At 42.3% G+C, this 12,209-nt stretch overlaps 1 pseudogene; it reads right to left on the bottom strand.

The window, feature by feature from the left end:
- Window positions 1-710: 710 nt before the first annotated feature.
- On the bottom strand, window positions 711-827 carry LOC112485690 (annotated as a pseudogene).
- Window positions 828-12,209: the final 11,382 nt, after the last annotated feature.

The raw sequence follows: 12,209 nt of genomic DNA, 5'->3' as shown, positions 1-12,209 counted from the left end.
AGTGTGAATGCGTGAGGGATGTATGATGGATGGATGGATGGGTGGATGGATGGATGGGTGGATGGATGGATGTCCCACCTGCTAAGAAGTGGTACCCAGGTTTCTTTAAGCCATATCAAGCACTCTTTTAAAAATGTATTAAAAATTTATTAATGTCTTAAAAATGGATTTTTGGGGGGTGTATCAGTAGAGTTTTATGAATTTTAGGACATGTATAGATTGGTGTACTCACTGCCCCAATCAATTGACATAACTGTTCCATCATAACGAAAAGCTCCCTCATGTTGCCCTTTATAGTCACCCCAATCCATGGCAATCACTGCTCTGTTCTCCACCATCATTTCATCCATCAAGATTATCGTATAAATGGAATCATTCGGTAAGAAACTTTTGAGACTGGTTTTTTTTTTTTCTCATTCAGTATAATGCATTTGAAGTCCACTCAAGTTGCTGTGTGTATCAATAGTTTGTTATTTTTTGTTGCTGACAAGTATTCCTTTGTGTGACCGTAACAGATGGTGTTTATTTATTCACTTATAGAAAACATTTAGGTTGTTTCCGGTTTGGGGCAATATTGAGTAAAGCTGCTGTGAGCACTAGCATACAGGTTTTTTTATTAATTTTTTTTTTTTTAGGCAAGACAACCCTTGGTTGACCTCAAAGATTGCAAGGAATTTGTCAGCTTGCAATCCCTTATTTTTTTATTTTTATGCCTACAGCACCTGATCTTCCTAGGTGGTCTCCCATCCACGTACTAACCAGGCCTGACCCTGCTTAGCTTCCAAGATCAGACATTTGGGCTTGTTCAGGGTGGCATGGCTATAGACAAACCTAAGTTTTAATTTCTCTAGGCAAAATTTCCAGGAATGGTATTGCTAAGTCTTATGGTAAGTGTATGTTTAACTTTTTAAGAAATTATCAAACTGTTTTGTAGGTTGGCTGTATCAAGCATTCTCACCTTCGTACCATACAATCTTAAAAACAAACAAACAAACAAACAAACAAACAAAAAACCCTCCTTTTTTGGGGCGGCGGATAGGATCCTGTTCCCAGGCTTCCATTCCTCTAACTTCCCCTCCCTGCCTCCTTCAGAAAGCCAGGCGCCTCACTGAACTCCAGGGCCCAGGAAGCAGCCATCTGTCGGGTGTGCAGTACGGGCCTCTTCCTTTTGGCGTTCAAATGCCTTCCCTTCTACAGCACCAGATTCTGTCTTTCATCCTTGTTAAAAAAGCAAATGGTGAGGACCACAGTGGGCTGTTATCATTTATACTCTCCTTAGTGCAAACCACAGGGCTTTCCCGAGTGTGGACTTAGTACTGGAAATGGAGCGACCAGAAGGTGTCGGGCCTCCGGAGGGACTTAGGGGAAGGCAGAGGGTGCCCAGCCCTGTTTGCCTGTCTCGGGACAGTTTTGCTCACTTACACTCTGACTTGGTAATGGGTCAGGGTGACCCACACTCACCTCTTCTTACTCCTTCTATCAGGTCTCTCCTCTCACCGCAGGTGCTGAACACAGTACCGCTGGTTCCTTTCACTTCGCCTTTCATGCTGTTGTGATTAGCACAGAGAATCAGTCTAAAAGAGATGCTTTTAGATTAATTGATTATAAAGCCCCAGATACAATGGCATTGCATATCCTAGCTTCTTTCGTTGGGTCGAATTATGTACCCCTCCTAACTTGACACTAATATGGGAGGCAGGGGAAACACAGGATAGGAGATGGAAGATGGCCCTGATCCCCAAAACATTGGAAGAGGCCCCACTACCTCTTGAAATAATCTGTGTGTAATATTTTCAGCTTCGTGCTCTTTATTTTATCTGTGATTTTAAACACAGCTCTGGCAATGAAGTATGGTGATGTCAGACCTCAGAGCCGCAAACCATGATGTTATTTGAGTTGCTTCATTCTTGACAAACTTTATAAACACACGAGATAGAAAGAAGAGGCTCTTTTTGTCTTCCTTTCTTTGTGAAATCTCGACATGATGCAGATCCACATTCTCCTAATGGGCCTTTGACCAGCACTGGCAGGGGGTGTGCTCTGTCAGTGAAGCCCATGGCAGCATTAGTCTCTGTGAAGCTGGAGGGCCACGTGGGTGGCTGTTGCTTGGTCACTGGAGGTGGGGTTTCAGGTAGACCCACATGCCTATCCCCTCTGACCCTCCTACCTTGCTGGCCTACTCAGAATTCCTCATTTCAGAAAGCAAATCGTTCATATGCCTCACAGCTCAGAGAGTCTTCCGTGCCATGGCCCCTCCCACACTGACTGGGCAATGGGCTCACTGAAGTTCTTTGTCCCCTGCTGGCCATGCTACCTTGCCTCTGGGGCTTACAGACTAGAGAGCAGTGAAGAGGGAGTACCAGGGTGTAGGATGAGGGTGTTTTGGGGGGTGGTGGGTCTGGTGGGGTCATGACACAAAAACCCCATATAGGAGGGTTGGGAAGGTCATGGGGGCTACGGAATCTACTACATGCTCTTCATCCCCAGCTTTTCTGAATGACCTCATTGGTAAGGACCAGGGACATGGCCCATGACTCTCTGCTGGATCTTTCCTGCTTCAGTGAAGCCTAGTGCTTACCAGAGAGAAAGGTGACACTAAAATGTGTCCTCCAAACAATAAGCTAAAGCACGGATCAGCAAACTTTTTCAGTAAGAGGCAGATAGTAAATATTTTTGGCTTTGTGGGACATGTGTTCACTGTCACAACTATTCAGTTCTACATGGAGCATGAAGGAGGCCAAGATCATATGTAAACAAACGGACATGGCTGTGTTACAATAAAACTTTATTGACATAAAAAGACAGTTGCCTGTTTTTAGTCTGTGAGTGGACCAAGTTTGGTGACTTCTGCTTTAGGAGATGGAAGATAAGCCAGAGAAAAATCCATCTCCCTATTTTATTAGCTCTGAATTAGTCTGTTAAGTGAGAGAGAAATAAATATCTATCTTGTTTAGAAAGCAGTATTGGGGATGTCTTTGTTACAGCAGCTCATCCTGTCTTTGCTTGGCTCACATCCTTACTTTATTTAAAACTTGTATTTGAATGTCACCTTCTCAGAGAGGCCTTTCCTGGCCACCTTCTCTGAAAGAGCACTTCCCATCATTTCTAGCCTTGTGACCTGCTTAATTTTTTCATTGAACCTGTTACTCTACAATATTAAATATTTTGAATTTTTTTTTTATTGTTTATATCTCCTAGAAAGTTCTATGAGGGCAAGGAAATTTTCCACCTTAATGTTGTATTCCCACACCTGGAACAAGGGTAACACATAGTAGGCACTCAATGAATATATAGTGACTGAAAGATTGACAAATGAATAACCTTAAAGGATCTGGAAAGTTCAAAATATGAGAGACTAAAACTGGCGTCTAAACTTTTAAAATCTGTCCCCATATCAACCAAATATTTTTGTGTTTGTATCCCCACTATAGGTCTGTTTGTTTATTTATAAATTATGTAGGAATTTTTAAAGGATAAAATAAAAAAAAGAACTTCCTAGTCACCAATGAATTGTCTCATGCACACAATTTAGAGTCTACTGAATTAGAGGTGCTGTTAAGAGAAGAGAAAACCTAGATAAAAGTTGACATTGCGGAGAGGTGGAAAAATCTAGATATCAGTGCAAATCCCACAGTGTTTTATTGGATCACCCAAAGGACCTTTGAGGACATTGTTTTTCCTCACTTCTTTGCCAATGCTGCCTCTCAGCCAGGTGAATGATTCAAGGAGAAGACTCTTCTTAACAACCAAGGTACAATCTGAGCGATGATCCCCGCCCACAAAACAACAAAAGCCTATGCACAGGTTTTCAGACCAACTGGAAAGTTTGGTATTTTTCTATAGTGAAGGAGCTTGGGGTGGGATGGTCTCTTTTTTGTTTTAATTTCTAAATTGTCTAGAGTGTCACTGGAGTGTCTCCCATAAGACTGTCAGCTGATTTATCAACTGTAGAGTGTACAAAAAAAATAGACTAGCTCACATTCATTTCTTAAACACAGTCCACATGTCAGGCATGGTGCTAAGCTAATGCAAGGGGTTGAATTAAAAAACAAAGCTCTCGAAACCTAGAAAGCACCACCTACCTTCCTTTTAAATGAGAAAAAAAATAAAGCAGGAGGAGGAAAGCACCAATATGGAATGATTCTTGTCACTTATGGAGCAGAGAGAGCGTTTTAAAAGGCACTGAACATCATAGAGCCTAACCTTGCTGCTGTGAGCACTGCAGGAGTGGTGAGCGGCAGCTCTTCTGAATATTTACTTTGCTATCCCTTTGGCTTCCTTCCACTCCTGTCTTACTGGCAATTTATCTCTCACAGGAACTGACTATTCAGACAGTCCCAGCCTGCTCTTGCTTCTGGCTGCATTGACAGGGGCTTTATCTATGATGAACGTTTTCCATACTGTGTCTATGCTCTGGATGGCTTTCATTTTTGCTTTATTAAAACTGGATGTGCTATCACTGAGCATTTTCATCTTTATTTATTTTTATTTTTATTCTTTAATAATATTTTTTATCTTTCAATTATAGTGGGTATATGATAATATATTAGTTTCGGGCATACAGCATAGTGATTAGACATGTATAATAAAACTCAAGAAGTGGTCACCCTACCTGACACCATACATAGTTATTACAATATTATTGACTAAATTCCTTATGCTGTACTTTACATCTCCATGACTATTTTGTAACTACCAACTTGTACTTCTTAATTCCTCCCTCCTTTTACATTTACTCCCCAAACCCCGCTCCCATCTGGTAACCCTCAAAATGTTCTTTGTATCTAGGAGTTTGTTTCTATTTTATTTGTTTATTTTGTTCTTTAGGTTCTGCATGTAAGTGAAATCATATAGCGTTTGTCTTTCTCTGTCTGGATTTATTCCACTCAGCACAATATCCTCTCGGTCTATCCACATTGTTGCTGATGTAGAGATTAAATTAATTGATTGATTGATTGATTGATTGATTAACTTACTTACTTATGTATTTTATGGCTGAGCAATATTCCATTTTATATATGCACCACCTCTTCTTTTACCCATTCATCCACTCATGGACACTCAGGTTGCTCCCATATCTTGGCTATTGTAAATAATGCTGCAATGAACATACAGATGCACATGTTCCTTCAAAGTAGTATTTTGGGTTTCTTCGGATAAATACCCAGAAATGGAATTACCGGATCCTTCCTTGTCTCTTATTATAGGCTTTGTTTTAAACTCTGTTTTGTCGGGTATAAGTATTGCTACCCCAGATTTTTTTTTTCCCCTTTCCATTTTCATGAAAATTTTTTTCCGTCACTTTACTTTCAGTCTGTGTGTCTTTTGATCTGAAGTGAGTCTCTTGTAGGCAGCATATGTAAGGGTCTTGTTTTCTTATTCATTCAGCTACCTTATCTTTTGATAAGAGCATTTAATTATTTTTTATTTGAAGTACTTGTTGATAGATATGTAGTTATTGCCATTTTATTATTCATATGTTTGATACTTTTTTTCCTTCTTCTTAAAGTCTCTCCAGCATTTCCTGTAATACTGGCTTAGCAGTGATAAATTCCTTTAGCTTTTGCTTGTCTGGAAAGCTCTTTATCTGTCCTTCGATTCTAAATGATAGCTTTGCCGGGTAGAGTAATCTTGGTTGTAGGTCCTCGCTTTTCATCACTTTGAATATTTTGTGCCAAGTCCTTCTGGCCTGCAAAGTTTCTGTTGATAAATCAGCTGACAGTCTTATGGGAGCGCCCTTGTAGGTAACTAATTGCTTTTCTCTTGCTGCTTTTAAGAGTCTCTCTTTGTCTTTAACCTTTGGCATTTTATGTATGATGTATCTTGGTGTGGGCCTCTTCAGGTTCATCTTGTTTGGGACTCCATGAGCTTCCTGGAGTTGCACGTCTATTTTCTTCACCAGGTTAGGGAAGTTTTCTGTCAAATAGGTTTTCAATTTCTTGGTTTCTCTCTTCTCCTTCTGGTACCCCCTATGATGCAAATGTTGATATGCTTGAAGTTGTCCCAGAGGCCCCTTAAACTATCCACATATTTTTGTATTCTTTTTTCTTGTTGCTGTTTTGATTGGGTGTCCTCCACTACCCCATACTCTAAATTGCTGATTCGATCATCCACTTTATCCAATCTGTTGATTCCCTTTAATGCACTCTTCATCTCAGATATTGTATTCTTCATTTCTGACTGGTTCCCTTTTATGTTTTCCATCTTCATTTCTAAGTTTTCTATCTTTTTGTTAAAGTTCTCATTGAGTTCATCTACTCTTCCCCTGAGCTCATTGAGCAACTTTATTACCAGTGTTTTGAACTCTGCATCTGGTAGATTGCTTGTCTTCATTTTATTGAGGTCTTTTTCTGGAGCCTTGTTCTGTTCTTTCCTGTGGGACATGTTTCTTTGTTTCCCCAATTTTGCTGCCTCCCTGTGTTATTTCTATGTATTAGATAGGGTTCCTAAGTCTCCCAGTCTTAATAGAGTGGCTTTATGTAGTAGGTGTCCTGTAAGGCCCAGTGGCACAGTTTGTCCTGGTCACCTGGGCCAGGTGTTCAAGGTGTGTCTCTGGTATGGGTTGTGTGTGCCCTCCCGCTGTGGTTGAGCCTTGGCTGCTATTTTCATATCAGTGGGAGGGACTGACCCTCAGGCTGATTTGTTGTAAGGATTAGCCAGTGAGAGGCTGACCCTGTGGAACAGGATTCACCTTTAGCGGGGCTCTGGAGCCTGCCTAATCCATCCTTTGGATGTGTCCTCCTCAGATGCTGCCCTGGGTGGTGGCCCGGCTCCATTATCGGTGGAAGCAGGATGCTGGGTGTTCCAGCCCAAGGACCTCCTGGGAGGGGCCCAGCTGCAGGCCAAGTTCATCTGCAGCCTATGCACTTCTGGGCCACCTGGTAAGAGTCATTAGGCAATCTGCAGATGGCTGCTACCTATGCTGGGCTTATAGGTGCTTCAAGAGGCCAGGTCAGGAACCGAGACTGGCTGTGGCTGGTACCAGGCTTGGAGGTGCTCAGCAAGAAGTACGGGATATGCTGAGGCCACATGCTGCTTTTTTGGGTTTTGTGAGCCTTCAAGAGATTTTAGGAAAGTCAGCATCATGAGCCAAGACAGGGCATTTGCATGGAATAAACCACTGGAAGCAGCTTGGGTGGGCTTGCAAGTTGGGAGGGGTGGGGTCTCAGGGAATCACCTGAAAGGAGTGACCTGTGTTAACCAGGTTGATTAACAGATAATGGCAGCTGCCTGTGTCCACACTCTGGGAGCAGGGAGGGCTTAACAAAGGAACAATGGATACTGCTAGCCCTTCTGTCTGGGGTAAAGCTGCCCCTCCAGCCCTTGCCCTGAAGCAAGACAACTCAGTGTCTCCCCGTATGTCCCTGATGCTTCTCGAACAGCTGCCCCAACACTGGAGCTCAGATTGAGTGTGTCTGTCAGTGAGTCCACACGCGCGGGCCCTTTAAGAGGAATGTCTGCAACTCCCACAGCCCCTCTGTCTCACTCAGCCACAATCTCCTCTGATTTTCACAGCCAGAGGTTGTGGGGACTTTTCTTCTTGCCACAGTGTGGAGCCGGGACCCTTTGCTCCTCTCAGGGTAAGGTGTGTGTGTGGGGTTGGGGGGGAGTGTGGTTCTGCAGCCAAGATAACTCTCTTGATTCTTAACCGCCATATACAGTTGGGGACTGGCTCATGTCATATCTCAACCACCCCATTCTACCAGTCTCGAGGTGACCTCTTATGTATGTCTGCAGTTGTAGGATTTCTGTTCAGCAGATCTCAGGCAATTCCCAGTGATGGTGGTTCTGTAGTTTCATGATAATTTTGGTGTGGTCATGAGAGGAGGTGAGCACAGCGTCAACATTCTATGCCATCTTCCATCTTTATTAATATATTAAAAAAACAGCTTCTGTTATAATCTTATTCCCAGGACTCAGGTGTGAATCCCTGGGGGCTGGGTCAGAAGGCAGACTGCGGAAGTGACTATGGAATCCCATATAGGCTCTTACCCTCCCTCCAAGCTAATCCTACTGAGCTGGGATCACACCTGTTGACTTGACTCCAGCCTGAGATGGGTGTTTTCCATGGAGGATCCTCTGTTCCTCATGCAAATAGGGTCTTGATAGGGTTCTACCCACTACTCCTCCAGATGCACCTTGATCCTAGAGTAAACGCCCATGGGAGTCCCTACTAATACACGTGCACATACAGAGTGTACAAAATTTGGTTGAAACAGCATGGGCTTTGCGGTCAGTAAGTCTGGCCTTGACAATGATTTCATCATGTGCTAGTGCGTGACCTTGGCCAAATTATTCAATCTTTCTGAGCCTTGGGTCCCTTATCTTCATGTGACAGAAAGAAAGCTATTAGATTATGAATATTTGTACTTGTCTACACACACACACACACACTACAATACAACTGAAATGAGCAAGGATTCTTTGCCTGCTTAATCAGTTATTGGGCTTTAGATGAGTTTCATTAGGGTGAGAGGTGGAGAGGAGAATTAAAAAACCTGGAGAGGCCAGATTACATTATTTGAGAAAAATATGAAGGGGCACTGGTGAGCAAGAAAGGAGCCAATGGGAGCCTTTTTCATGGCTAACTCTAAGGATATGGGAGCTTTGGAGCTGGGCCTTAGAGGATGCGTGGTTTTGCGTCTTCCAAGAAGCAGACCCCAAGACAGAATTAGAAGTACAGAGATTTATTGGGGTAAATGCCTGCAGGAGGAACAAGAGGGAAGTTTCACACCTGTGAAGAAAGCGTGGGAAGGAAGGAGAATTAAGAGTTTTAGACTACAGTGCAGCTCTGACAAAGTCTTGGCCAGGCTGATGGGGAGCCCAGATCAAAGACTGCTGGTTAGAGGAGTCCTCTGCTGGGTAGGAATGGCTGGGCTCTAATACCCTCACCATCCCCATGAAAGCAGCCCAGGGAGAGGGCACCCTTGCTGTAGATGCTGTGATGAATCTCAAGGTGCATCAGCTCAAGGCTGTCAGCTACTATATTCACAGCTGCATCTCTCTTAAAGGGAGATTAGAGAGGCATATCCCCATACATGCCTGCCACAGACAATGGAGTAAAGATGGCTCTACCCTATGTGCCATCATGGCTGCCCAGCTGATGTATTAGTTTTCCATTGCTGCTATAACAATTACTGCAAACTTAGTGGCTTAAAACAACACAATATTTTTTTTTATCTTACAGTTCTGGAGGTCAGATATCTGACAAGAGTCTCTGTAGGCTAGAAGTAAATATCACAGGGCTATATTTCTTTCTGAGGCCCTAGGAGAGAATCTGTTTCTTTGTTTTCTCCAGGTTCTGGAGGCTCATGGCTCTCTTCATCCATCTTCAAAGCCAGCAGATGGAGTTCTTACATCTCATCACTCTGACGTGTCTTCTGCAGTCATGCCTCCGTCCCTCTCTCTCTCTTCTCTCTGCCTCCCTCTTCCACTTTTAGGGCCCTTGTGATTACATTGAGCCCACCTGGGTAATTCAGGATAATTTTCTATTGCAAAGTCCTTAACCAAGTCACATTTGCAAAGTCCTGTTTGCTGTGTAAAGTAGCATATTCACAGGTTTCAGGGATTGGGATATGGACGACTTTGGGGAGCCATTATTCTGTCTTCATAGTGGCTGTGAGTTTTCAGTTCTGATTATGTGTCCCAGCAGAAACACATTCCTCACAGCCAGCTATTAATAGAGAGGGCAGAAGTCTGGCTGTGTGGTAAAGAGGTGTACCCCAAAGGCAGATTTTTATCAAGAATTACACAGGAAGTTAATGATGGAAAAATCTTATGAACCATATCACAAAGATGTTTTGTTCAATAGAAAAATGGGAAGGGGATGATCAATTTGAGGACAGAGGTAGCTATAACAACTTCTGTGGAAAAAACCGAAATGTAACAAGTTTGGGGAATGTTTTCATCTGATGTTAGTTTTTTTTTTTGGTAGTCGTTTGTTTTTGTCCAACAGCCTTTTCCCACAAGGAGAACACAAAAGTATCACCTACTGATCAAAGTTTCAAAAGAAACATCTTTACAATAAAGCATAAAATTGCCTATTTAAGAAGGAAAATCTTGAAATGTAGTGAATTTGAAAAGGATTTAATTATTTTGCTTAAGAGCAGTAATTTGATTCTGTGAGGAAATTTGTTGAGAGTGAGGATTATGGGATGGCCTTCATCAATGTTCAAAGTTTTATCAACATCACAGAATTCATAATGGACTAAAAATCTGTGAATATAATAAATGTAGGGAGGTCCTTAACCATGGCTCTCATCTAACTCACCATTAAGGAATACATACTAGAGAAAAGATGCTATGGATATAATAAATGCGAAAGGCTTTTTTAGCCAATGCTTAATGTTTACCCTGTCAGAGAATTCATATTGTGGATAAAGCCTATGAATGTAATGGCTATAGAAGGGCTTTTAGCAAATGCTCAGACCTTACTAGGCACCAAAGAATTAATAATAAACGTGAAGCCTAAGAATAGAATGACTGAGAGAAGGCAAGGGCTTTGGCCATGACTGCAGCCTTGCCTCAAGTGAGAGAATTCATATTGGGCAAAAGCTCTATGAAAGTAATGATCATAAGAAGTCCTTTGGGTAGAGCTCAAACATCAATCAACATTGCAAAAATTCACACTGGGGGGAAAAGCCCAAGTAAATAATGATGTAGAGAATGCTTCACTAGACACTGGCAATTCATACATTGAATAAACCCTGTAAAGAATGTGGGAACACCTTTAGCCAGTGTCATTCCTTACTCATTTCAGGGAATTCACACTGGGGAACGAAAGTGGAACTTATCCACATTGCATCGATTTACACGTCAGAAAATTCAGCGCGGGAAACCTCAGACTTTGGCAAGGTCTTTTGTTGTAGATCAAATTCATTGACAAGCAGAGAATTCTTGCTGAGGGGAAACCCGAATCATGGAGCAAGTCCATAATTTGAATACACAGGTAGCAAAGCGTGAGAAATATGAAGAAATCCATTTGTACATGTAAATACAAGATTTTCATTACCATTTCACAGAAAATATTGGTAGACAAAGCCAAACAGTGAAAGATCTTGAGGACTTTTGTCTTGGAATTGAAATCAGTCGAGGCCATGGTTGAAAATAGGCCTCACTTTCTACTGCAACAAGCAGAGAGGCAACTGTTTTGTTTTAGGGAAGTCTTATCACATTTGTTTTTAAAGGGCTCCCTGTGTGTACAATAGAAATCATAAGTGAGTTCATTTCTAATGGATGAAGTTATGAATCTCTTCTAAATGGCTCTGAGGAGATAGCGAAAAACGAATCGCTCCAGAATTCAAATTTCCAGAGGAGAGAAGTCCTGCCACACAGTGAGGAGGTGTGGTTTTTTTTGATGATGAGAGTAAAAAGCAAGATGTAGGATGAGACTGGAAGAACCTGGTGATGTTAGAGTAGATAGCAGATAACCATGGGGAGAAAAAAGTAAGGACAAGAGTCAAGATGGAGATTTGCGGAGCCTGAGGGAAGTGTTCCCTGCAGTGTCGGAACCTGCATAGCAGCAAGTGTGACGAATGCACCTGGGGATGCGGGGCCCAGGCCTTCCTGGAGGGCTGTGGCAGGACTTGCATTTCATCCACGAGGAGCATAATAAGAATTTGGGATTTTGTTATTGTTTTGTTCGAAATGAATTTAATATATTATGGGAATAAGAACTTTTTGAAAAAGAGAAATGATATCGGACTACTGCAGGGAAAAAGGATTTGAGAGAGGAGAGGAGCGAGGGACAGGGAACAGCAGGTGGCTAAGAAGATTTGGCATTGTGTAGAGAAGAGATGAGGTGGCAGCTCCCGGGTGGGTGGAATTCTGGGTTGTGGAGAGAGGGTCGCAGGGGTTGTGTAATGGAATTCCTTCTTTACCACCACGTATCTCCCTGTCCTGCTCCCACCCTAATGCAACCTTCGGTAAAGATTCATGTTGCTCTCATTGCCATAAGGTCAGAATAGTGTTTCTTTTAAGGTGGTCTTGTTTTATCTGGGTTATATGTAACATGAGATTAACATCTACCTTTTAATATAAGGAATACATAGAGCAATGCACGTGGAATTGGTTGACACACAACATACTGAGCACCTAATATGTACCTGTCACTATTCTGTGTGGTAGGTGCAAGGCAATAAACAGGACAGATATAATCCTGGCCCTGTGGACCTTAACAAGTGGTCACTTGTCTTCTCTTCCTTTTCTTA

The sequence above is a fragment of the Pteropus alecto genome, unplaced genomic scaffold (assembly GCF_000325575.1).
Source record: "Pteropus alecto unplaced genomic scaffold, ASM32557v1 scaffold5, whole genome shotgun sequence".
Lineage (NCBI taxonomy): Eukaryota > Metazoa > Chordata > Mammalia > Chiroptera > Pteropodidae > Pteropus > Pteropus alecto.
Note: the sequence above shows the minus strand (reverse complement) of the source record. Positions and strands in the feature narration are given on the sequence as shown.